The sequence below is a fragment of the Tympanuchus pallidicinctus genome, unplaced genomic scaffold, assembly GCF_026119805.1.
Source record: "Tympanuchus pallidicinctus isolate F22 unplaced genomic scaffold, pur_lepc_1.0 scaffold29, whole genome shotgun sequence".
Taxonomy (NCBI): Eukaryota; Metazoa; Chordata; class Aves; order Galliformes; family Phasianidae; genus Tympanuchus; species Tympanuchus pallidicinctus.
Genome location: NW_026294746.1, coordinates 3,907,499 through 3,932,296, shown reverse-complemented (window position 1 = coordinate 3,932,296; position 24,798 = coordinate 3,907,499). Strand labels below are relative to the sequence as shown.

The following is a 24,798-nucleotide window of genomic DNA, read 5'->3' as shown; positions in this document are numbered from 1 at the left end:
GAGGAGTCTCGAGGACACAGAGAAAGAGAGCGTGGAGGAGGGGGCTCCGCGGGAGCGGGGATGGAGGCGGCTGGAGGGGAAGGGGCCGCGGGCCGGGCTGCAGGGCCTGGGATGGGAAAGTTGGCCGCAAGTTTGGAGGAGACCTCCGTGAGCCGCGGGGCCGCGAAGCGCTCGCGTTGGACGGGGGGCACGAGGCGCTGCTCGCACCGCGCTCCTACGAGGCCGCGGGGCCGTGAGCGGTGAGCGCTGCTCCGCACCGCCTGCCGTGCCGTGCGGCTCCGTGCCCCGCGTCCCGCGGGCTCAGGCGGACACTAGGTGGCTGCGTTCGAGGCTCTGCTCGCTCCGGCTGCCGGTGGGCTCCTGCTTCCGACTCGGGTTGCCGGCAAAACGCGGAGATGCCTTCGGGCCGTGCGGTGGATTCAGCCGTCGAGCCGCACGCCCGGCTGCTCCTCTCTGCCCTCCCGGGTCCTCCGGCACGTGGAGCGTTCTCCTCCCGCAGCGTGCTCGGCTCCTGGCCGGCATTAAGCGTTACCTTTCTTACGAGGCTCCGCGTCCCTCGGAGCTGTGATCAGCTGGCATGAAGGAGAAGCCGAATACGATGAATGGAAGCCTTGCTAAATGCCGATTTTCTGGGTCCAGGTGCTTGGCTTCAAGGTTAAGTGTTACATTGGTAATATTATTAGGTATTAAGTTATTACTAATAGAACTGCGGGGCTTGGCAGTGAACCACTGAGAAACTGCATTAGGGCTGAGTTCATCCTGGTTCCTCAGCCCTGTGCCGGGAGTGCAGAGGGTTTTCTCTCCTATTTTCGTTCCGCCACCGGTGACGCTGTTTGGAAATAAAATAGGTTGCTTCCAGATTGGGAGCCATAGGGCCTGTCATCTCGATGACAATGCAAGAAGTCACCTCGGAGTGGGTCTCTGAGGCTGCTCCGGATCCTTCTGCCTGCGTGGGGCTGAGCCCAGGGCTGGGAGCAGTGGGGCATGGAATGTGCCAGCACCCAGGCACAGAGGAAGGGGGGGTGTTTGGGCACTGTGGCTTTTAAAGAGGTTTTTGGTTTTGGGCACTGTCCTCAAAGGGCAGCGTGCTGAGCCCCTCGGCGTGGAAGGAGTATTTGGGTCTTGGGATGTGTACTAAACGCGTTGTGCGGTGCCACGCAGGGTGGAAATGGATGTGGAACAAAAGCTGAGTGCTGCTGGGATGGGAGAGAGCAGCATTTCCCGATGGCACAGAGCAGCCCAATTCTGTTCCCAGCTATCTCCAGCCCAGCCCCAAACTGTGCAGCATCGCACTGTGTGCACCAGGCACGGGGTTGGCAGCACTGCTCCCGGTGCCACTGTTTGCAAAGCATCCTCCTGGAGGGCTGCCGATGCCGAGCCCTCCTCTGGCAGCCCAGCCTCACACCGGGAGCAGTGTCCTTTCACACTGGTGAGCCAGCAAAATCTCTCCCAGGGGTTACTGCAACCTCTCAGCAGCGATTTGCAAACAGGCGTTTGGAGATAAAGTGTTGGTGCCGAGCGAAGGGCCAGTAGGGCAGATATGAAACGTGGACGGTGTATGAAAGGAAGGTGTATGAAATGCAGCCTGCATCTCCCATTTCACTGCACTATGCCAAAACACACAGTTTCTTATTTCAGTCACTGTGATCTTTCAAGGAGGTTAATTTCCATGACGAACTCCAGGCCACGTGCTAGGAGGATTTATCTAATTAGACTGACACTTTTCTTTTTTAAAAAAGAAAATTAAGCTGCACCTTGGAGGACTTAAGTATTTTAACCTGTGGGAGCGGCAGCAGGCACTGTGAGCCCTGTTGCAGAGCGGGGAGAAGGGAAATTTCTCCTTTTTCAGTTCCCCATTTAAGACTTCACTACAGGTCCTCATTCATCTAGTTTTCCTGCACGGTGGCCAAACACATCTCTGGCACTGTGGGTCTGTCCTTGCCTGGGATGTGCTCACACAGTGCCAGGAGAGCCTCCGGCCCTTCATCCAGCCCAGCTGTGATTTGGGATTCCTGCTAAAAAGTCCATTTGGGTGAGAACTGGGACCACGTTGTGATAAAAAGAGGATTTTAGGCTGAGGCTGTCAGATGCTATGCTTTCCCCTGAGCAGACAGCTCACGCTGCAGCACAGTGCGTGGTGCTGTGTTGTTCCCATCAGAGTCGTGCTGCAAGCACCGCTGCTGGCAGGTCCTGTGCAGAGTGCTCCAGCTGCTGGGAGCCCAGGGAGATCTGTGCAGGGCGCTGTGCTTCATGCACTGAATGCAGTGCAGCCCACGTGTGCTGGGAGCACAGCAGCGTTATGGGGTGCGAGCGCAGGTAAGAATTGAGGCGAGCGGCCGTGCACGAGGTGCCAGTGGTGCCAGCAGCCTGGTGATATTTCAGTGAGTGCTTTGGAGCCGTTCACACCGCAGCACTGCACAGAGAGAGGAAAATGCGACAGCCCTGTCCCCAGAGCTGGTCACTGGTGTGCTGGGGAGTCCGTAGTGGGTTGAGCCTGAGGTTCCATTGCAATTTGTCTTTGATGAGGAAAGGAACAAAAATAGATGTTTCCTGTCCTGCCTTCCCCCCCCCCCCACCCGCCTCGTAATGCAAAAACAAAAGGGAAAGAAAAATAATAAAACCTGCCAGGCGCTCAGAGGTCTAACCAATAAGAGCCCTGTCGGCTGGGGAGCGATCGTTCTGGCTTGGTCAGCCATCCCTAACAAGTTACGGGTTGTATAAACTCCCAGCTTACAGCTGTGAATTTACTCAGTTTTGAATGCAGCCACAAGCTGGCTCAGCAGGATCTGAAGCCGTCTGCTCCAGTGGCCATGGTATGCCTGAAATGCCCAACTTCAGGGGGCCCAGCTATGGACATGGAACTGCATGGCGCAGGGCCGCACCAGGCGTTCTCCAACCATCCCCTGTGTGGAAGGGCTCTTGCTGCCATAAGCTGCAGTGTTCATTTGTCCTCTCTGATTTAGCTCCCGTGCGTTGGGCGGATGCCTCAGCGCAAGATGAGGAGCGTGGCTGGGGAGAGCCCTGCAGCCCATGCAGAAGCCCTTTGCGGCAGCAGCAGCTGTGCAGAGCTGTGCAGAATTTGGTACATGCGTGACCTGGAGGAGAGGTGTTGGTGTGAGCGACTGTGAGCAGCAGCCTGGCTCTGGGTTGGGGTTGTTGCTGCAGAAGGCTCTGAGCTCTGAGCACCTCTGGTGTCGCAATGTTGGATGCTCCTAGAGAGTTGAACTTTTGGCTTGTCGGCACGGAATCCCTCTGCAAACAGAAGCATGTTATTTGCTTCATAACTTGAAAGGGAATTTAGCCCAATAACACAATTAAATTTTGATAACCTCTTAAATGTTAAGGAATCGGGCAATTCACAGCAGCTGGGCAGAGGCAGCCCGGGGAAGTGCACTGTACCTACCAAGGATGCGTATCACCGTGGTTTTGGTGGGGAAGCATTTTGTCCAAGACAAATCCTTTTGTCTCGGAATGACACTTCCTACACCCAGATGAGCTCAAGGAGATGCAAATAGAAGGTGCATGAAGGGTTCCTCTCCATCTTCCTCCTCTCCCCCACGGAGCTGCGCTGCTCTGGCTCCCAAAGGGTTAAGGTGACTCATGCCCCTCTGGAAGCTCTGCTGGCAGAAGCTTCATCCCAGCCTCTAATTGGCTGTGTTTGCTCTGCACTTTCTCGCTCTGGTTTTGATGAAAACATTTAACCGGGAGCTCAGCGTGCGGAGGCTCCCAGCTGACAGCCGCTGCGCTGCCTGCACCGCGTTGTCCTTGCTGTGTAAATTCAGCTGCCTGCTTCGGGCTGGCAGGGAGGACCAGTGCACGCGGTGCTGCTGCTCCTTGGCTGTGCTCCTCCGCTGCTTTCGCTGCCCAAACCTTGATCTGCAGTGAGCAGTGGGCAGCGGGGTGAGGCCAGGGGCAGTGCTGGACCAGTGGCTGCCATCCCTGGGGTTTCCTCCCTGGGCTCTGGGCCACGAAGGAGAGATGAAGCGCTGCGCTCTGTTCCGTGGGCTGACCCGCTCATTGCTTCTTGTGCCACACGGGATCTTCCCATCACACTCCTTTATTCCAGCAGTGTCAAGTAACAGACTGCTAATCTCTAGGCTCTTCTAATGAGTTTTGTCCTACAACGTCTCGGCCAGTTTTGACTTTTGCCACAGGAGCAGCAGAGAAGTTACCACGTCTTCGTGGAGACCGTCCTGAGAGCGGGCATGTCCGAGCTGCTCCGCTCCTGCTCTGCAGAACCCGTGGGCAGAGCCGTGCTGAAACAGCCCTGGGGGTGATGCCAGGTTATCAGTGTTGCTGCTGGAAAACGCATTCAAATTTCTGCCCAAACAGGAGATTGTGACACGCAAGAAATTCATCTGTGCCCGCTGGGGCTGCCACTGCGCTGATATTTCTTTACGTTTCTTTTCTTATCTCTGGTGATCTACCCTATGAACAGCAAAACAAATCCAGATGGGAAAATGTATAAACCAGAAATTCTGGATTCTCTGTTCCTGGAAAAGCATGGTTCCTTGTTCTCAGCCGCCTCCGTGTGTCATGGGGTCTGCCATGAAATGATGCCAGAGCTGTTGAAAGAAGCCAGGGCTGCTTTAGAAGTGAAACAACAGTGCAACAAAGGCGGTCCCAAAGGGAGACGGGGGAGAGGGTTGGCCCACACGTGGACACTTGTCCTCTTGGGACTCACCTGAGGACCTTGCTCCATGTGGAGCTGAGCTCAGGGAAGCTTTCTGCCTCTTCCCTGACCCTGGGCATTGATAGTCTGGAACCAAATGCACGTGTCTCATTAAAAACAAAAGGAGCCGGCCAGGCTCCCATTCTGCACAACGTGTGTCTGTTATCAGCCCAGAGAAAGGAGAGCGAACAGGTGTAGGATAACAGCGCAACTGAGAGAGACCAAAGTGCATCATAAAATAAACAAACAGCAGCTCTCCAGCTCCCCCAAATGTACCATTGAGTTGCAGGGTCTGCAGCGTGCTTTTGAACGGGCTCTGAGCAAGTGCCTGCTTGGGGCCCTGAGCAGCGTGCGGATGGGCAGTGCCAGCAGCGCCCGCAGCCGTGCCAGCTTCTGCCCTGGGGTTGGCAGGTCCGGGTGTGTGGGGCACTCCAGGGCTGCCTGGGGGCATCGGGAACTTCTCTTGTCAGAAGTAAGGATCGTAACTGTCTTTATGGTGACCTTTTTCTGCAGTCTGCAGGGAGGAGCGTGTCCGCCCTCCTCTGTGTTACGGTCTTCCATCAGGAGATTTCTTAGGTGATGAGATTTGTACCAGGGTTTTATTTGATTTTCTGCTGTTGCCCCTCATGCTCTGGGCTGGCGGGGCTGGCAGCAGTACTGGCATTTTCATTGCATTTAGCGAAGCAGCAGCTTGGCTTCCTTTACCCCCTTCGGCCGCCAGCGCTTCAGTATCTTAGCGTGACTCAGCTGCTGGAATTATGCTTACCCAACAATACCTTTTGTCCTTTGCCCAAAACTCCTGGCCAAGAAAAAGGGTAAAAAAAAAAGGAGGGGGGAGAAAAGAATGAAAAGATAAAATTCTGCATTTAGTTGTCCTTTCATCACAGGTGGTGCCAGTTGGTTTTTGCTTTATTTGTACAAGGTGGGGAGAAAAAAAGAAAACAAGGTGGAACTCAGACAAGGCCCAGGAAATGTTTGAGCCTGACAACAAACTTCCTTTTGTTCAGGGGAGCAAGGGGAAGAGAACAGAAAAAAGGAGCAGAAGAGCAGCTGAAACCGACCTCAGCCCTGCGCTCCTGGGCAGCTTTCTTCTTCCTACTCATTATTGTTTGAGGTTTTTGTTTTGATCAGGTGTCTGGTGATAATTTTGTTTGCACTGGGGCCTTTGTGGGCTGCCTTCTGCAAGGTGGATGGAAGAAAGGTTTCCTGGGGACACGTCTGTCCTTTGCAGGGGGGCACTTATCCTTTGGTGTAGGGTTGTGCTGTTGGCTGATGCTCTGCATGGTCCTTTCCCTCCTGCCATCCTGAAGGATGGATAGGAGGATGTGGTCCAGAGGGCCAGATGAGCCGTTTAGAGCACAGCCATGCAAGTTGTGGATTGAAAAGCGGAAACAGAAGGTTTTGTTGATGAGAAAAGGAAGATGACTTTGAAGGCAGCTGTCAGGGATGCTGCCAAGAAGACTCCAGAACACCATGAAGTGCTAGGAAATGGATCTCCCAGTCACAGAAAGATTCTGAGCAGCTTCTTGTTGGTCTGAAATCTCTGTTGTATCTCCTGCAATGGTGTTCTTTCAAAGGGAGAATTGGGAATCGTGGGACAGCAGCCTAACAGGCACTAGAAATTAACATGGCCTTATGCTGCGTGGCATAAGATGGGTTCAGGCAGAGCTGTGTCCAGCAGGGGGGTTGCAGCTGGCCCACAGGTGGTTGCTCTGGGTACCCTTGGGGCTCTTCTCGAGGTGCTGCCTGGTGCCTTCTCAAATTGTCTTTTCCTCCTCCTTGGTTGTGTGCAGTGTTGCAGTGTTGCAGCGGTCCCATAGCACTGGAACATCTGGGATGAAGGGCTGCTGAGTTTTCCCTTGGCCAGGCTAGAAAGATGGCACACGGTGCTTGGTGCAGCTTGCTTGGGCACTGCTTTGCACTGTTGGGGTGTCACCCGTGGGGCTGGCACTCTCTGCGGTGTGTGGGGGGAGGTGGGCAGCCTTCAGCACATGAGAAGGAAAAGCTCAGCTGTTGTTACTGCATGCAGCTCTCCCTGTGCTGGTGATGCTGTGCTTCCCAGCTGTGTCTTCCCCAAGTCTTGCCTTTCTTTTGGTAAGGGCTACTGTGTTAGGTGAAAAAAATCCGAAAATGCTTTTCCTTGGTGCTGGGAGAGTGGATTCCCTGTATTGCATTCGCATCCTTAGCAGCCTTTCTTCATGCTGAGTTTGCTCAGCCAGCCCTGGGCTGGTGGTTGATGGTTGGACTTGATGTTCTCAGTGGGCTTGTCTAACCTCACTGATTCTATGATGCTGTGACTCTTCTCGAAGGCGGTGCTGAGCAGCGTGGAGCTGCTGCTGCAGGGCCTCAGGCTGCAGGATGCAATCCCAGTCAGGTAACTGGGATCCCAGTTCAGTGACCATGGAGCAGAGCCACATTTGTGGTTTTCAGCTGAGAGCTACAGCACTGCCATACAACATACGCTCTTCAGATTTACACTGAGAGCTGCTGCATTCAGGCTGTGGTCCTCAGTCTTTACTTTACTTTTTGCATCTGTACGATGGAGGCAATAAAACTTGTCTGCACCGCAGCCCAGAGCTGAGAATGAAGGGACGTTTCCCAGTGCCGGATGAAAGGCAACCATGGAACACGAGCTGTTGGTCTGTTTGCCTTGAGTTGAGAAATGAGGGCTGGAGCCTCATGGAGGGCAGTGAGTGCTGCTCTGGGGAGCGGGGCCGGGGGTCTAAAGGGGGGATTGGCAGTGCGTGCTGGCAGTGGGAGTGGGGGTGGTGAGTGAGCAGTGTTCTGCTGCTGCTCCACGCGCAGGAACGACTGTGGGGAACGATTTCAAAGCCACCACTATGGAGATTAAGGGGATGAGAATGTAAATCTCAAGTAAAAAGGTAATTGAATGTAATAGCAAACACTGCTCGGTCTATGTTAATTTTAGCTCTTCCCCTGGATACAAGGCGCTGTATTAGTGTTTTATTACCATTTTGTTTGCACTAATAAAATAGTAAAATTTATTTCAAGGAAGTTGAAGGATGGTTTTACAATGCAAATTTGAAGAAATTGGACTTTTCATTTACGCCACTGCTATTTTAAACCCTGAAGGGTGTAAATTAGCCTCCTTTGCCTGGGTGAAATCCACCGCTTCCATGAGCAGGGGGAGGATTTGATGTGGGGGAGAAGAGGACAAAACCAAATCATCTGAATATTTCAGAGAGACAGAGATGTCTGATAGGAGAGAGAGGGAGCTGCTGCCTGGGACCACCGGGAGTGCAGGTTGGACAGGTGGGAGAGCTGCCATCAAGAGCTTTCTGCTGATGAGCTGCTTTCATTTTGTGTCCTAAAGGGGCTGAGGGTGGACAGTGGGCGCAGTGGAGCGTCCCTCTCCTGCTCTGTGCGTCCTGCCCATGGACAGGTGACAGTAACCGGAGCCCAGCTGGTGCTGCAGTGTTCCTAGAAGCACGGAGCTCTGGGCAGGTTTTACTTCCCAGCCCAGGGGAACCCCACTGCTCCCATTGCCTGCACTCCTCTCTTCCTCCTGCTTTGCTGTCTCCATCTTCCTGCCATAGCCCAGCCCATCCGGCTCTCATTCACCGCTGAGTCACAGCGCTGCCAGCAGAGGTGCCTCCAGCACTGAGGCTGTCTCCATGACCTCTGCCTTCAGCCAAGGCTCCAAGGGGTGACGTGGGCAGGAGTGGCATGTTGTCTGCTGCCTTTCCCCACCGGGAAGTTGTTTATTGCAGCACTGTTGTGATGGCACTGCTTTGCCACTGCTTGGCCTTGTTGTATGTGTTGATGTGAAGGGCAAAACTGAGACACAGAGAGAGGATCTGGAGAGCTGTGTTTGGTTCCAAAGGTCCTGTGCTGGCTTGGCTGCCTGCTGCTCGCAGCCAGGCGTCGCCGGGTGCAGAGGCATCCAAAGCTCAGCAGCTTTCTTGGACTCGTCCAAGTTTCTGCAGTGGATCTCAAAATCTCATGAGGTAATTCTGAAAACTTCCTTCTCTTGGTGCAGATGGGGATGTGGAACAGCCGCTGTAACATCACTTTTCAGATACCAGCGGTCCCATTCTGGTCTTGGGGAAGGCTCTGAGTTATTTAATCACATTCACCCAAGCACATAGCTCAGTCTTCAAGCAACACTAACACGAAGAGAGCTGTCCCTTTCCGATATAGGTGAAACTAAGTTTTTTTCTGGATCTTCTGAGTGAAGTTGTACCTCCTCTCGCTGTCCTGTATGGCTCTGCCTTGCAGCTGGGGCAAGGTGTGTATGTACATCAGGTTTGTACGTAGCTGAATTACAGAAGAGGTGGAAGTCATCCAAGAACCATTCGCTTTCTTGTAGCGGACCAGTGGGTACCTGAAGCACTGCTTACTCCCGGACAGGTTCTGTCCTCAGGTACTGGTGATCCTGCTGCCAGCAGGCAAACTGCTGTGGGCTGCTCCTGCTATGAGCTCTAATTGCCAGGCGCTCGTTTGTGGCTGGGCTGCTGGTCTGGCCAAGTGGTACAGAGGGAGCTGGGGAGGAAAAACCAGCTCTGTCTATCTGATCTTGCAGATGGGTAGATCTCCCAGCTTTCCCGTGGATTATGAATATCATCTGTTCATTGTAGCCTCAAGAGGCCTTTCAGGATGGAAACCACTGTGTGTGAAAACGGAATGAAGCTTCGGCTGGAGGGCAGCAAACTCTCTGGGGGTTTGGGCCAGGCTCCGTGTCCCGTTGCCACCGTGCAACCTGTCCGAGAGCTTTAACAAAGCACAGGGAGCTGGTGGAGCCTTGTGCAGGCTTGGCACACAGCACAGAGCTGCTGGCCCGTTGGTGTCACTCCCTGCCCATCTCCTTCGCTGGATGGGGCAGAAACTGAGCCAAGACTGAGGGTGTTACCAAAGAAAGCAGAGACTTATTTTTGGCATTGAAATGGTTTCCTATTCCAAGCGAGTCTGGGGAGCAGCGTGGTTGTGTACCCAAGGATTTAAGCAGTACATTAAGCAGAGGGGTTACAGTCCGGGTGGATTTCAATCAAAAACGATAATTACATCAAATAGCAAGCGGAAATGGAAAGAGAGGATTACTAACCCGACCCTGAACGCTGTTGGCTGCTGAACCTGCTCCATTATTCACACCCCCTCCATTGCCTGAGGTGGGGTGTGTGTTTGTGTGTAGGCACAGGGCCCCCCCTCCTCTCCCCATTTCCTCCATCATTCGATGAAGTCAGTCCCTGTGCTGGTATCAGCGCTCGGAGGGAGGCTGAGATTTGCATGACTTGGAGTTGGGACTTTGCAGGGCAGGTTTGGTCTCCCCGTGCGGCTCTTCCTGGCTCCGGGCTGAGCACGGTGGAGGCAGCGTGGGAATCCCCCGACCCGTCAGTGTTCTCCTCCTCCTGTTTGGGCATCAGGTGATGGGCTTGGGCTCGTGGCTGGCCATGCTCAGGAGCCCAGACAGCTCCGGAGTGGGAATGAAGGTGCGTTAGAGTTAGGTTAGCGCTTAAAGCTCTTTTTGAGGTATGAGAGCCCTCCAGTTCCCTCTGTCCCACTCTCCTGTCCCTCCTTTCCCATCCTTGGCCCTTGTGCCTCCATAAGGCATGGCCGAGCATGGGGTCAGCAGTGGCTGTTTGGTAGGCAAGAGGAGCTGTGCATTCACCCTCTGCTTTCCTAATCCCAGGTTTCACAGCCCAGCCCGGCCCCTGTTTGATGGGATCTCTTCTTCCCCCTTGGTGCTACATGGGTGGGATGGTGTGCTGGAGCAAGGCCTTCCTTCCAACAGCAGAAATACACTGCACCCTGACCAAATCTGTTCCTCTTTGGCAAATTCAGATGGGAAAGCAATGTGGTCTTCTCACGTAGCTCATCCTTGGGACACTTTGCAGGGCAAAAGACCTGACTGCATTCTCACATAAACTGCCGTTGCCTGTAGTGCCTGTTGAGTGGTGCTTGTGTTTCTGGCCCATAGGGGAGGCCCTGCCTTTTCCCCAGGCAGTGAAGCAGTTACCTGGCACCATCTGCTCGCTGTGGGTTGTGACGTGGGCTTGTTGGCCTTCTTGCTGTGGTGCTGTAGTTTCTGAGTATCCCAGGCTGCTGGTGGCAGAGACCTGACCCTGGGAGGAGTGTTCTGTGGCTGCAAGGTGATGCTCTGCTCTGAGAGGCAGATGTTGGCTTTCATAACACAATATGGTGGAGTGTAAAAAAACACTGTTCAACCATAGGTTTCATTGAAAATAACTTCATATAGTACAGAAAGACTGTCTTAGCAGTGAAATCCTTTTTGGCCATTAGAGGAAGGAATAGTGGTACCGATTGGGCCTTTATTACTCTCTTTTATTACATAAACAGAGAAAATTCCTTAAAGAGAAAAACAGAACTAAGAAATTTTTCCCCTTTTTTTTCTCGTGCATTTTTCTGGCCCTCATTTTAAAATTATTTCACATTTCCTCTGCAGTGCAGATAGAACAGCTTAGGGGTTCAAGGAACCCAGAAATAGGAAAAAGAGATGTCGGGAAATAAACGACATCAGATATGATAAATGCATTTTAATGTAAGGTTTGGTTTTATCAAGGACTGTAGAAAATACAGAAATCCAGACATGGGGACAAACTGTGTGAGCAGCTCAGGAGGGCTGGGGTTGTCCCACTGCTGGAAGGGCTGCCCTGCTCCTAAGCTGAGCTGTGCCACTGCTCTGGCACTTCTGCTCCTGGGTCCTGCTTTCCAACCTCCTGTCCTTACGTTAACTGCAGTTACCTTTCATCAAATGATGCAATCTCAGCATACATGGGATAAAAGGTTTGCTTTTAAAGGGATGTCATTTGTAGGTCTGGAAAAATAAAAGTGGAAGGTGGGGCTGAAAAAGAGAAGCAGCTGTGTCTGACCCTTCCAGCTCCAGCTGAGTCCTCCCGAAGCTGCAGGTGATGAGAAATGTGGTGGAGCTACGTCTGTCCTTCCATTTCCAGAAGTGTGCATGTGCACGGACATTCCTGGCTGCCACAGGACCTGCTCTGCTCACCCATGGCAGCAGCACAGCTCCACAGGTTTGCAGGTGCTGCAGGGGACGCTGCTTGGCCTTGGGAAACATCAGGCGTGGGGCAGGCAGGAGGTGCTGAGCATGGCTTACCAGTTCTATCAGCAGCACATCCCTTTGTACTGAGAGGAGAGAAATTCCATCCGGCTCTGCTGATTCAGTGGAGTAAAGAGGTGGAATTCATTAGGAAAAAAATGGTTTACGACGTAGCTTTAGTCAGAGGTTCTTCCATTTTAACGTCCTGCATTTCCATGATGGATTGTTTGGAAGACAAAGCAAGCACCAGGGGCTTCTCAGGGTTTTTGTTTTTAGTTTTTTTCATTAAACTTTAATTGCGTGACTTGTTACGTGGTGTAACTTCTGGAAGGGTTGTTGTCATTGCTTGCAAAATGATTCTTGATTTGTTATGTTTGAATCTTAGTGCAGGAGCGTTTACACCTCAGAGAGGCATTCAGACAGGCATATGGAGGGGAAACATAGATAAATATATATAGGATGGGTCGTGGTTAATGAAAGAAAAGAAGTGAAACTGCTGCGAGAGAAGAATCTCCTTTATTCGAAAGCTCTTCTGCTGCATCACCAGGACAGAGACTGAGGGCCCTGAAATTAGTGTAACTGTAATTTATATCCGCCGTAAGGACACTCTGCCTCCTGATCAGTAATGGAGCCCTAAATATAAATGGATCCTCATCTCGCAAACACTCAATATCGTCTTTACTCACATGAGGAGTCAGAGGACAGGTTTGTATGGGGAAAGCGGGGCATTTGCATAAGTACTGCCAGCACCAAACAGCAGATTTGCTCTGCACAAACAACAACAATCCCATTAAAATCACCCCGCTTTCATAGTTCAGAGAAAATATAACGAAAACATTGAAACTGTAATAGATGTTGCTGTTTGTATTGGTATCGATTTCATAATTTGTGTTGTCTTAATCTTGGGTGGGTGAAGATTAAGAATCTCCACATAGAGGTGTGTGCGCAATAAGCGGGCAATGTCCTAAGCTGCTTTCCTCTGCCTGGAGACGATGATTTGAGGGCAGAACGTTTCCTCCATAAACCCTAGGTTTGGAAAACAAAAGAGGATCTTTATAAATAAAAATCTCGAGAGGAAAACATCCATTAAACCGCAAGCTGGCAGGGAAAGTGCTGGCTTTAAACAAGTTTTCCCAACTTCGTTTATGGTGTAAACAGACAGCACAGAGCTCCCAGCACACAGTGGCCCCGACTTCTCTCCCTGCTGTCCAAGGGGACCTGGGGCACGTGTGCTGAACGAGAGGAGAAGGTGGCTGTGTTTGTATTATATAATCTACAGCCTTTTGCATATAAAACATTCATACAGTTTAACTTGAGATGTGGCTGTTAAACTGATAGCCTGTGGGATCCGCAATTATTTTGGTGCAGTTTCACTTAATTAGTAACAAATTTCTGCAAAATCCAAATAAAAACGAGCACTTTGGAGGTCGCCGAGCTGTAAGTCGGCATGAGGCAGCTTCTCATCCACACCTTTCAGAATCCACACCTGTGAGATACTGTTAGGGAAGGGAAAAAAGAGAGGGGAATTTACTCTGCGGAGCACTTGGGAGTTACTGCGTTGGGGAAAGGGTAGTAAAAAATTAGCAGTGGTCACCTTCAGCTGTGTTTTGTTTGCAAGACAGCTGTGCCTGATGGAAAGGCAGTTCACTCAGCTGGGGAAGCAGTTGGAGCTAACGAGGTCCCAGCAATCAGTGGGGCTGAGCTGCTCCTACTTGAGAGGCATCTCAGTGCTCAGTAGTGTGGTTACAGCCATGATGTGATGGGTATGGCCTGGGGTGTGCTTCTGTGCCTTTGGTGTCTCTTTGCTCCTTGGTGCAGGTATGTACAGGTTTCTGAACACATTTGCCCTTTCTTTGTGTGTGTGTGTGTGTAATTCTTTTGGGCTTTGTTGCTGTGTGTGATCTGTACTGTGTGAGGTTTGTTGGGACTGCAGGTTGTTCTCCAGTCTCTGTGCTGGGCAGGTGTGTGTGTGTGTAAGGCTGGCTGTGGGCTGACACTGGGAAGAATAGCAACAAAACAGCAACCAAACAGAAGGAATAGTCTGTGAGTGTAAGTAGCAGTGTGCCCTTAGACAGAGGACCTCATTTAGCAAAGAAGGGGATAGCCTAGTGGTTAGAGCACAGACAGAAATCTTATCTTCTGCTGGCTCTGGCTGAATTGCTCCATGTTTGGTCAAGTTACCTTAACCCCTTGTTGTCCCCACATCCCTGCAAAGGGAAGAATTCCCCCGTGAAACAGAGATGTCCTCTGTTGGGCAGCAGAGATGTCTGCATCCGTGGTGATTTCAGCTCAGAAAGCCGAGGCTGTCTCCGAGTTCCCATGCAGTTACTCATTTCTTTTCAGTGGAATAACTCTGGCTTTTAAAACTAGCAAAAGCAATTAGTTCACTCTGGGGACCAATAGGTGGAAACGTGTCATTTTAAAAAATGGATTTGGTGGTGGGGATCTCAGAGGCTTTCTGTTGGGTCAGAATATTCCTGCTGTGAGCAGTGTCTGCAGGCAGCGGTACGCGCTGTGCCCTGGGAGAGCCGGAGCGCGGTGAGCGGCATGCAGTGAAATGGCCCTGTAATGCAGAGCAGGAGAGAGTAACCAGAATACTGCGTGTGCACTTCTAAAATTGGCCGGGTTAATAAAATGTGCTGATTGCTCCCCGAGGATATCAAGGGACTGGATGATATTAGTAAGGGTCACCAGTTCAGAGCTGGGGCAAGGCAGAGACTGCGACAGCCGCCGTGCATCCCTGTGTGCTGGGCTGTGCAGGGACCCTGCCTGGGGTGCACCAGGACAGGCAGGTGCTGACACTGCAGCGCTGCTCCCAGCGGTGTGGGGTTCAGCTCCCCTCTCCTGTGTTACGTAGTGAGCTGCATGCCTTGGAATTATAGTTGCACATCCTGCAAATCGGTCACCTTGCTTATATGTTGGAAGCAAGATTTAATTGGGATCTTGTTGTACTTAGTTATTTTTTTAAGCTGGTTTATTTCTGAGTTTCCAAGAGAAAGGAAAGGTGGAAATAAATGGCTGCTGCTGAGCAGAGGCTATGGGGATTGAGGCTGCTGATCCATACCTTCAAGCAGGACTGAGAGCATTGCTGCAGGCGGTATCACAGCAATACCTGCACAGTGCCCCTGGGCTGAGTCAGTGTGAGAAAGGCCTGACCCAGAGACCACTGCCTGCACCAGGGGTGCAGAGGCTGCAGGCCTTTATACCCCGTGCCTGGAGTGCTGCTGGGCACCTGGTGTCAGCGCTCTGCCTTCAGGAGCGTGGCTCCTGGCTGCGCTCCGCAGCCTCCTGCCCTCTGCACGTGGGAGGGCAGCCTCTGGTCAGGCGCTTGTATTTTTGCTGCCTTAGCTGCTGTTATAAATTCCTCTCCCTGGCCTTTCGCTTCAGATATTTCTCCTTTGGTCAGTTTTGTTACCTCCGGCTCCCTGCGGACGCGGCAGCTTCAGGCAATGAAATATGCCACAGCCTTCACAGGGAGGACGGGGACCGTTGCTGGGAATCGGTGCTGCGGGGCTGCCGGGAACAGGATGGGGGCTTTGGCCGTGTGTGAGCACTGGGATGATGGTAGCTGGGGGTGCTGGGAACGCCGTGGGATTTGGGATTTGCCTGGTGGGATCTGCACAGCACTGAGATGTGCTCCCTCCTCCCCACTGCCCGCTCAGGGTTGGTGCGGGTGCCGGGCAGAGGGGCTGGCGGGCAGGCATGGAACGCTGCTGGGAGCCAAGGCTCGTCCTGCTGATGTGGCCCTTTCTCCTGCAGCGGATCATAAAATATGGCTCAAATTTTCATTACGGCCTCTATTGATTATCTTTTGGGACAGATGAATTATAGGGAACATTAAATTAGAAGAGGAAAAAAAAAAAAAAAAGGGAAATATTTGAATGAGTTGGGGAGGCTGATGCCAGAAGGGCTGACGCACCACTGAGCCTTACCGGCATTTGCCCGCAGCACGGCCCTGCCAGGTGCCCCCAGAGCTTTGCTGGGCTGTGGGCGATGCTTGGGTCGGGCTGGAGCCTGCCCTGTGCTGCACATCATAAAGCAGTGGTCGGCTGCCCTCTTTCCTTGCACCAAGAGACGCGTCAGTGCCCACGTGAGCCCTGTGCAGAGCTGGCAAAGCCTACCTACAGCACTGCTGGTACCTGCTGTGCGGGCAGGGGCTGATGTGCCAGCTGGGAAACCACCGTGTGTCGAATTGTCGCGTGCCTTTAGGTGCAGTTGCCTTTGGGATGGCCTCGGAGCCTGTTGAGGGCTTGGGCAGGGACCAAGGGCCGAGATCAGATTTTCATGAAGTCGAACCACAGGAGGAGAGTTGTGTCTCCCTGCCTGCCCTGACCCGCCGATTTTCAGGGTGAGCCTGAGCTGTTCCTGGGGCTGTCTGTGCTGGATGATCCTTTCCAGGTTGTACAGAGCCCTGTGCTCCTCTGCTGGAGTGTTGTGTTCTCTGCTCACTTCTGTGCATCCTGGCAGGGAGGGTGAAACCCCATCACCCAGACTGCCTTTAATGCCGTGCTGTCCTCAGCAGCCGGCGGGCTGATCTCCCATCCGCAGAGCTCGGAGCAACTCTCCCTGCAGCAGGAGGGGCTGGCACTGGGAGCAGCTGGATGGCACCGGCTGCCCCGTATTGCTCTCTGCAGCCACTGCTTCTGAGGAATTCTCTGTTTTCTTTTTGAGGGCTGATTGGAATGCCGGCAGGGCCTGTGTGCCGCCCGCCCTCGTGGGGCAAGCTGCCCCAACCACCTGGGGGGGGGCAGGTGTGCCTGGGGGCTCGCGCTGTGACCCCGCCATTGGGCAACGTGCGTGTGCTGCTCCAGGCCCTTTGCTTGCACACTTCCTTGCAGCTCTGCCGATTGCACAAAGCCATCCGCAGAGCTCTGCCTTCACCTGGGCAAATGCAAAAAGGTGCTGGTGGTTTCCATGGCTGCCCGGCCCGGCTGCCGGCACACCCTTTTTGTGTAAGCTGGCTCCCTGGAGTCGATTGTGTTTTGGCAAACAGCTTCATCAACTCCTCCAACAATTAAACTGAAAAGAAGTAAAAGAAACCAATGAAACCCTTCACATTTCAGAGCAGGCAGCACACAGCTCAGAGCAGCCCTGTCCCACTGGGGGCTGCCCTGACCCCCAGCCCCGCTGCTGCGTGGCAGCCAGGAGGTGCCCGCGCTGCCCAGCGAGCACCAAGGGAAAGGTCACACCATTCACTTTTCTGTTTTCAGAGCTGCAAACATCCCTCTCTCAGGGAGGGGAGGCTGCACAGATGCCAGCTCTGATTAATTTAAATATTTACCAATCCCTTTTTTTTTTTTTTTTTTAATTGTGTATGTTTGCGCTCTGTTTGTGTCCCATAAAATACCTGGTGTTTTGGGCGTACCCTGGTTGCAGGGTGCATGAGATCACACTGAAAAAATGCAGTGAAAAACATTTTCGTGCCACGACACATCGAATAGGATTTTTGAATTAAGATGAAGATTTCTTCCCCCCCCCCCCCTTTTTTTTTTTATCTCTGAATTTTGGGTGAAAGGCTTTTTCTGTTTTTGTCTGAAGTTCTTTTATTTAACTGAAGCAGAACGGCTGTGAATGCCTTCAACATGTCGCTGTGTCGGCCAAGGAAGGTGGCTGTAGTGGGCACTGCTGTGGCAGTGAATGGAGCACGTACATCCATGGCTCAGGGGCTCATCCCTTTGGGCTGTGGGCCCTTTGCTCTGGGCAGGTGGCCATGCCCAGAGATGTGAGGCTGTGCCCCGTGGCTGAGCTCAGGGCAGGGCCGGTTTGGACATATGGGACCTCTTTGCCATAGAGTTTTCTATGTGCTTTTGGCCCTTGAGCCCTGTGCTCCCGTGGGAGGGATGTTTTATTTGTGGGTTCCAGCAGTGAAAGCGCTGCTGACGTTTTCTCCACCTCTCGGTAATTGTCTCCATGCCCACTGGGTCAGAGTCTGAGCACATGCAGCCACCTCTGGGAAGATGTGGAGCTGCTCCTCGGCCAAATGGAGCTGCTGAGACCAGGAGAATGCCATTTGAGGTGGGCTCGTGCTGGTGGGTTTGGACCTGTGCTCCTCCTTGGCGCTGGGGAGGGGAAAAGGAGAGGAGAGAGGTTGGGATTGGTGTGTGGGGTCAGGGTACAGCGTCTGTCCCAGCTTGAGCCACGACCCGTGGTGTGGGGCCTGTTACTTTTGAGGAATGTAGGGCAGTGGAGGAGAGGTGTGTGGATGTGCATGGGGCTGTTGCTTCAGTGTCCCAGGAAAATGCCAGCGTGTAGGATGGCGAGGAGCAATAATTACCCCACGCTCTTTGATCACTTATTACTTTTCTATTCCTTCTGTTTCTTGCTGTAATTGTTACAAAATCTCCTGCTTTGGGAGGGGTCCAGGACTCCAGGGCCCAATTGCATCTGCCCTGATTCAGAAAGTGGGTCATGCCGCTTGGTCTGGGAAGAAGATACTCATCTTGCTTAGCATGATATTTATTAGGAGATAGGGAAGGGAATGCAACCGCGCTGTTGCCTAGAAAATTGCTCAGGGGGGATCGTGAAGGACTTGTGAGGGTGGAGCACAGAAAGTTCTTGTGCTGAAGCTGTGCTGTGCTCCTGTGCACGCAGCAGCCGTGGTGCAGGGAGTGGGGTTGGGGTCCATGGGGTTGTGTCTGCACCACCATGGGCACTCTTCCTTGGGACAGGTGGAGTCCCCATCCCTGAAGGTGTGGCACTGAGGGACACGGATAGTGGGAATGGTAGGAATGGGTTGACGTTGGACTAGATGATCTTAGTGGCCGTTTTGAGCTTTGATTCTGTAATTGCGTGATTCCTTGGAGTAGAGGTGGGAGAAAACCAACATCTAAAGGCTGGAGGAACTCACTCTGGGTTCTGGTAGGAGCAGTGGATGATCTGCCCACCAGCCCTGCTCCTGGTAGGGGAGTGCAGCTGAGCCTGCCCGGCTGGCTGGGCCTGTGCTGCTGCTTGCCATGAAATCACCCTGGGGATTATCCAAAGGAAGAACTGGCAGCTCCAGTAACTCAGAGGGACGGATCTTCAACTTGTGTAAGTTGGCATGACTTCACTGAAGCCAATGAAACTGCACTGATTTTACATTGGGTGAGGATCTGCTCCGTAACATTCTGAAAGGAGACGGCCGAGGACACAGAACTCTGATGGAACTTGATGACGAGCGTGGGGCCCTCAGTGCTGTCCTGGCAGGGGGCTGTTCCCTTATGTGTTGGGTGGCCGTGGGCAAAGCCAAGATGCAGCATGGCAAGGAAGGACCCATGTCCTCACCTGTGGGGCTGGTGGCACCATGCTGTCTGTAGAATGGGCTGTGCTGTCAGCCTCACCCCAGAGGTTTAATTTCTCCCAGCTTGCTGGTGGCTGCACGGTGAATATCTGTTCCAGCCTGATGCCCGTGCGCCAGGTGACGTTCAGCCTGAAGCAGCAGCTCCCCGGCGTGCCGTGCCAGGGCTGTTTTCTCAGCTCTGCATGTCGTTCTTGGGAATATTATGGGATATGTGAGAAGAGTTTGTCCCTGTGTGTGAGCAGAGGAGGTTGTTTGCTGCGCAGCGGGCTCTGCGCTGGGATGTGCTGAATTCCCTCCACGCACTCACATCCGGGGTGGATCTGGACGGTGCTTTAGCAACGCCCGGTGCAGCCGTTTGGGGCCGGAAGTGAAGAAGGGATAAAATATCCAGCTGAAACTGCTGTGGGATGTAATTACCTGAGCTGGAGATGGGCCAGGGTGGCAGGTATCGTGCATCAGCTGCCTGCGGTGTCAGCTGGCTGTGCAGGAGGAGCAGTGATGTGGTTGGTGCTGCTCCGGTGGCACTTGACGTAGTGGCTCTGGGTCGCTGTGTTTGTGTGGTTCTGTATGCACACTGCAGTACCTGCTGGGATGGATGGTCCTGCGCTGGCACTCACTCAAATAATCTGACTTTTCCATTTAAATTAAGAGGGAGAGAAAAAAAAAAAAAAAAAACTTTTTAAAAAAAAAAAGCAAAGCAAAAAAAAAAAAAAAAAACAACAAAGGAAATTGATTTCCCAAAAATTACACTAAGCCAACATTTGAGGCCTGGCACCCATCCATCTCAGCCAGGAAACTCCAAATTAACCAGTGCGCTCCCACAGCAGCAGGAGGGGCCGGAGCTCTGTGTGCTGGGCTCCTGCACAGGGTCAGCAGCTGGGTGCAGCTCTGGCAGGTGATAGCCAGGCAGGCTCATCCCAGCAGGGCTTTCGCTGTGGGCTATGCAGTGGTGGAGCAAGCACAGGGTGATAGGGCAGACATCCTGCGAGCTGCTGCTGGAGGACTCACACCCAATCCCAAGCTGCAAGTGAGGACAAAGTTGACTTCTCCATTCCTGCTTGCATATGGCGCGGTGTGGCATAAATCACTGTGACTGCTGACGTTGGGTTGCTTGGATGCAGGGCAGCCCGGGCCCTGGATCACGGGGAGGAGTTGGAGCAGAGGTGGCTGTAGCTGGCGAGGCAGCAGAGGTTCGTGCACACCTGCAGCGTGCTTCAGACCCGTGCTGTCAGTGCTGTGCGTGTGCAGGGCTGTGTTTCCATTGCTGGTTTGGAAAAGCAGGAGGTGGTTTCCTGGAGCTGCTGTGGTGAGCAGGACGGGGCTCTGGCCCTGATGCTGCCAGCCTGCTTCTGCTGGGAGCTTCCACTGCTCTGGGGGCTGCAGGCTGAGGGCTTCGTGTTGGCTCCGACTGTATCTCCTTTCAGACGCTGGGGGAGGTAGGGATCTGTTAAGGCTGAAAATATTTACAGGTTTTGAAGTTGAAACGCAAACAGGAAAAGCCCTTTAAAAAGTGAGTGTAGTGGATATTCAAAACAGGGATTGCCATGGAAACGCCACAATATTTGCTTAAATTGACACAAAGGTTGCTGGTTACAGGGTGCTGACTCCTTTGGCTCCATTTTCTTTGGCCCGGCACCTATCATGGATTGATCTCACAACCCTCTTTTGTTTTGCCTCTTTTATTTTTGTCTGATGGAAACTTTTTAAAACAAAACGAAACAAAAAAAAAAAAAAAACCACAACCAACACAACACAAACATCACCCAAATCCTCCTGTCCAGCAATCCCACCTCCCAGAATAGTCTGAAGCTCCTGTCTCATGTCGGAGCTACGGCACGGTTTGAGTTTGGAAGTGAGGTAAAGGTTCTTGTTCTTTCAATCTGTGTATTTATCCATTTCCTCCGATGCAGGAAATGAAAGGGAAGTGTCTTAACTGTGTGGGGAGAGTGGGGAGAGGGGTGAAACTTGCTGCAGAGGTGGAAGCACGCATCTGAGGAGACTATGAAGACGGACTTGTGGTGGCCTGCTGTTGGACTGAAATCAGTGAGGTTTTGTTTGGATCCCAGCTCTGCCTCGGATTCGCCAAGTGACCTTTGACAAGTCACTTAATTAGCGTGTACCTTGCTAAACTGGAAATAATAATTCTTCCTTTGTCTGGTGCGGTTCTGTCTGTAAGGTGGCAGGGGCTGGGGAGCCGAGCTCTGTGCTGCCCACGACTGTGATGTGAGCGCCGATCTCCCACGAGCAGCGATGCGCCGTGGTCTCACGTGTGCCGCGATGCTGGGCTGGCTGGGGGCAGCTTTCCGTAAGTGGCTTAGCACTGCAGGCTGCTGCCGCCACTGCTTGACCTGGATTTTTCTCTGGGAAAGTTGGAGCGCCTGGCCCACCGGGTGGTCCTCAGATGGTCACCCAGGGGTCGGTGCTTTGGTCTCTGAGCTGCCGGCGGCGCGCTTGGGATGAGCAGTGGGATGCGATGTTGGGCAGGGTGTGCAGCACCTTGCCTTGCTGGGCGCTGCGAGAGCCGAGGGCTGAGATCTGTGGGTGGCTGTGGCATTTGAGGGCAGCGTCATTGCTTGTGCTTGTGATTCACCTGAGCTCTGGTACTGCTCGGTAGGGAATATTCATTTCCTTTTTGAATCTCTCCTCAGGGCAAAGAGACTTCACCGAGTGAAGAGAAGCCATCAAATTCCTTGTCTTCACCCGAGATTGCCTCCGAAACAAAGATCCTGACTTCTCGCCCCACTTTGTACACTGGAATGGACCTTGAAGCCTGTGACTTCTCAATGCAAGGTACTGAATTCTGATCGATCTCACTTCTCTGAAGTAGGGCTGGAGTGGTTTTTGCTCTCCAGAGCCTCCACTCGAGTACCGAGAAACCTCTGGCCTATGAAGTTTGGACGAAATGCTGAAAGTCATTATTTGGGTCAGAGATGTATTATCATGGGTGGGGTTGGTTTGGCTTGAGCTGCCTTACAAGTAGCCCTTGGCCTCGCTGCTTGTTTCTGCATGGACGTAGGAACCCACTTGACCCAGCAACACAGTGGTCCCAGTAACTGCCTCCCATAGCCAGCTTCTTCCACGCAAGCTGCTGGCAGTGCTGGCAATTAGCAGAGCGGTGTTGCTGGGCTGCCACAGGAGTCCCCTGGGTAAGTATCGTGTGGGGCGGTTTCCGATTGACTTGTCACACAGAAGAAGAGGAGTTTGAGGGCTTCTGTGGTCACGGTGGGAAATTCAGAAGAGTTTTGTGGGGGTGGAACTTTGTTTCTAAAAGCTTTTTTACCTTCTTTACTGCTTGGCTCCTGTAGCAGCTTCTCTACAAAGAAAGGTATGGCAAAGCATGGCTTGGAAGAAAGCTGTTACAAGATAATAGTAGAGAGTAATGTAACTTTTCCCAATGCTTTGAGGATCTGGGTGTTGCCTGGTGGTGCTGCCACGCTACTGCAGATGGAAGGGGCTGAGCATCCTGGCAGTGCCTGGGCCGCGTGTGATGTTGTGTCTGATCTAAGGATCTTTAAGATTGCTTTCAACCCAAAGCGTTCTGTGATCTGTTTGCAGTAATGTTAGGGGCTGTTTCTGTATTGTGTCCATTACGGATGGTGACGTTTCAGTGAAGCTCTTCAACCCAAAGTGGAGAATGTGTATGGTTGTGTTGCTCTGATTTTTCTGCTGTGCCGTACATGATAACTGAGCAATGCAGTGTGGCCAGAGCTTCTGTGAGTCACAGATAAGGCTGAGACCTGAGCTGGAAGGATCAAGATGGAGGAGCTGTATTGGCTTAGCACAAAGGAAGAGGAGAAAAGTCACGGGGCTGAGATGTTGACCTGGGCCTTCACTGTCCCTGTCCATCCTGTATGCAACATGGGGTATTTGCTCATCTTCTGAGTGTCCTATCATAAAGAGCAACAGCCATGATCCTCTAAGGCTCAGCAGGGCTTAGTGCCTGCCACGTGCTCAGAGCCTACAGAACTGAGTGCTTTCAGCAAACCTGCCTGAAAATAAAGTGTGCCACTGGATGGGAGATGGGCGAGTTGTGCCTTTCCACACCTTCCTTGTGCTGAAACTCCTCCAGGGTCTGGCATGCTTTATTTGGACAGCTTGATTTTGAACTATTAATGTAGAGAACTCTGGCTTTTATCCCTGTGAGCCACTCTAGTGCTTGTCCCCTTTTAGAGCACTGGCATGCGTCCTGCCAGGCCTCTGGTGTGACAGGAGCTTCCCAAATTGGAGCTCTGCCCAAGGGAGTAGGGTGCTGGCCTGTCAGGATCCTTGACGTTTTAAGAACTAAGATATGAACTCTCAAATTTGAGTACAGCAGGTGAGCTTTCTGTTATACATCCCTATGTAACCCTTCCGAGGGACCTTGTATCCAGGAGGAAAAGGGGAAAAGCTGATGAGGAAGCTGCTGTATGGGCTAGGGTTTATTTTCCTGTTGGAGGGAGCTTGTCCTATGGCCTTCCTTGCTGCTTTCTGCTGGCATAGCTTTGTGGTATTGAGAGCCCTGGGATGAGCAGTGCCTCTGAGACAAGGCAACTGCAGGACATAGCATCAGGAATTCCTAAAGCTGCAGGATGCTGTGTCTGTATGCAGTCATGTCCTTCAGGGGCTGCTTTCTGGGAGACAGCAGTTCATTAAAGGCAACAGAAACATTTCCCTGATCTCCAGCTGTTTCACGAGGTTCCCCTAGTTCTGCAGGCATCACTTCAGTGAAGAGATATACTCTGAGCCTCTCAGGCGTGTGGCTTTGTGTTCGCTCATGCTCTGGACCAGAAATCCCTGTGTTCCTCTCTGCAGCCCTGGAGCAAGTTTTATGGCTTCTACTTTCAAAACAAGCTCTTTGGGCTATGGAGGCTGTGTGCGTGTTCTCCAGAGCCCATCCCTAGGCTGTGCTTGCTGTTTCACTTTCTTTTTTTATAAACGCACTTGGCTGCTCAGTCCTACAGCTAGAAGGGTTGGGAGGGATTTTTGCTTGTTCACTTGATAGCGTAGTCTTATCTGCAGAATAAAAACATAGAAAAATCCATGGAAAAAATGATTAGAAATACCAGTTTGAATTGGCAAGGTGCTTCCCCGTGCTTCATTTCGGTAGCAGATGTAAATGTAGGGGTTGCTGTGCTGGGATCTGGGAGGTGGGAGCGCTGCCTTCCTCGGAGCCGGGTTGGGGAATACGAAACAGCCTTGCAAAATCATTGTGGAAATTTACCTGCCTGTGTATGAAATCAGCTCGCCTGCCTTTGCCAGGAGGAGTTTAGCTTGCCCATTAAAATATACATCTATTTATGTATTACTCGTTCTGTGAGAGAGAATTTTCCCAGGCAGTTACAAAACTCAGTCTAGACTGCAACGTGTGGCATCTGGTGGTAACATGCCACATCCCCGTATCTGAGCGCAGTATCTGCCGCAGCGCTCTGCATGCGAGCTGGTCGCCCAGGTCTGCTGTGGCGAAGCCCTTCGGTTCTGAGGAGCCCGAGCCGGGCCCTGTCCATGGCAGCGTGACCAGCGCCGTGCCCGTCCTGCAGGGCTGTGGGGCTGCGGGCAGCAGTTCCTGGGCAGAGCTCTGCAGTGAGGTGGAGAGGGAGGATGCTCAAAGCCTGCCTGGGCTCGGAGCGGGGTTGTCACATCCATCTGCTCGGGCCCTGACGAGCAGCTGATCCATATTGTTAACATATTGCCTGCCATATGGGCTAGCTCAGCTCTCCAGGAACGCTTGGGAGACCTGACCTCTAGTGTGACAAGATGTGAGCGTGAAGGACGGGTTGACAACAGCCCTTGGGTCTGGGAGTGTGAAACCGCGCTTCAGCCACTTCCGCCGCCCCT

The 24,798-nt window shown here is 52.5% G+C and overlaps 1 protein-coding gene across 2 annotated transcripts in view; it reads left to right on the top strand.

Annotated features, from left to right (window-relative positions):
• The window catches only part of CASZ1 (castor zinc finger 1), a 148,291-nt gene that overhangs the window by 5,235 nt on the left and 118,258 nt on the right, over positions 1–24,798 (top strand). Inside the window, exons 1-2 of one of the 2 annotated variants that reach the window (XM_052691426.1) lie at positions 20,395–20,841; positions 21,633–21,774. The gene's annotated coding sequence lies outside the window, so the exon portion shown is untranslated. Of the gene's footprint in view, positions 1–20,394; positions 20,842–21,632; positions 21,775–24,798 lie in introns of those variants that run through there. The other variant, XM_052691425.1, reaches the window with a different exon arrangement.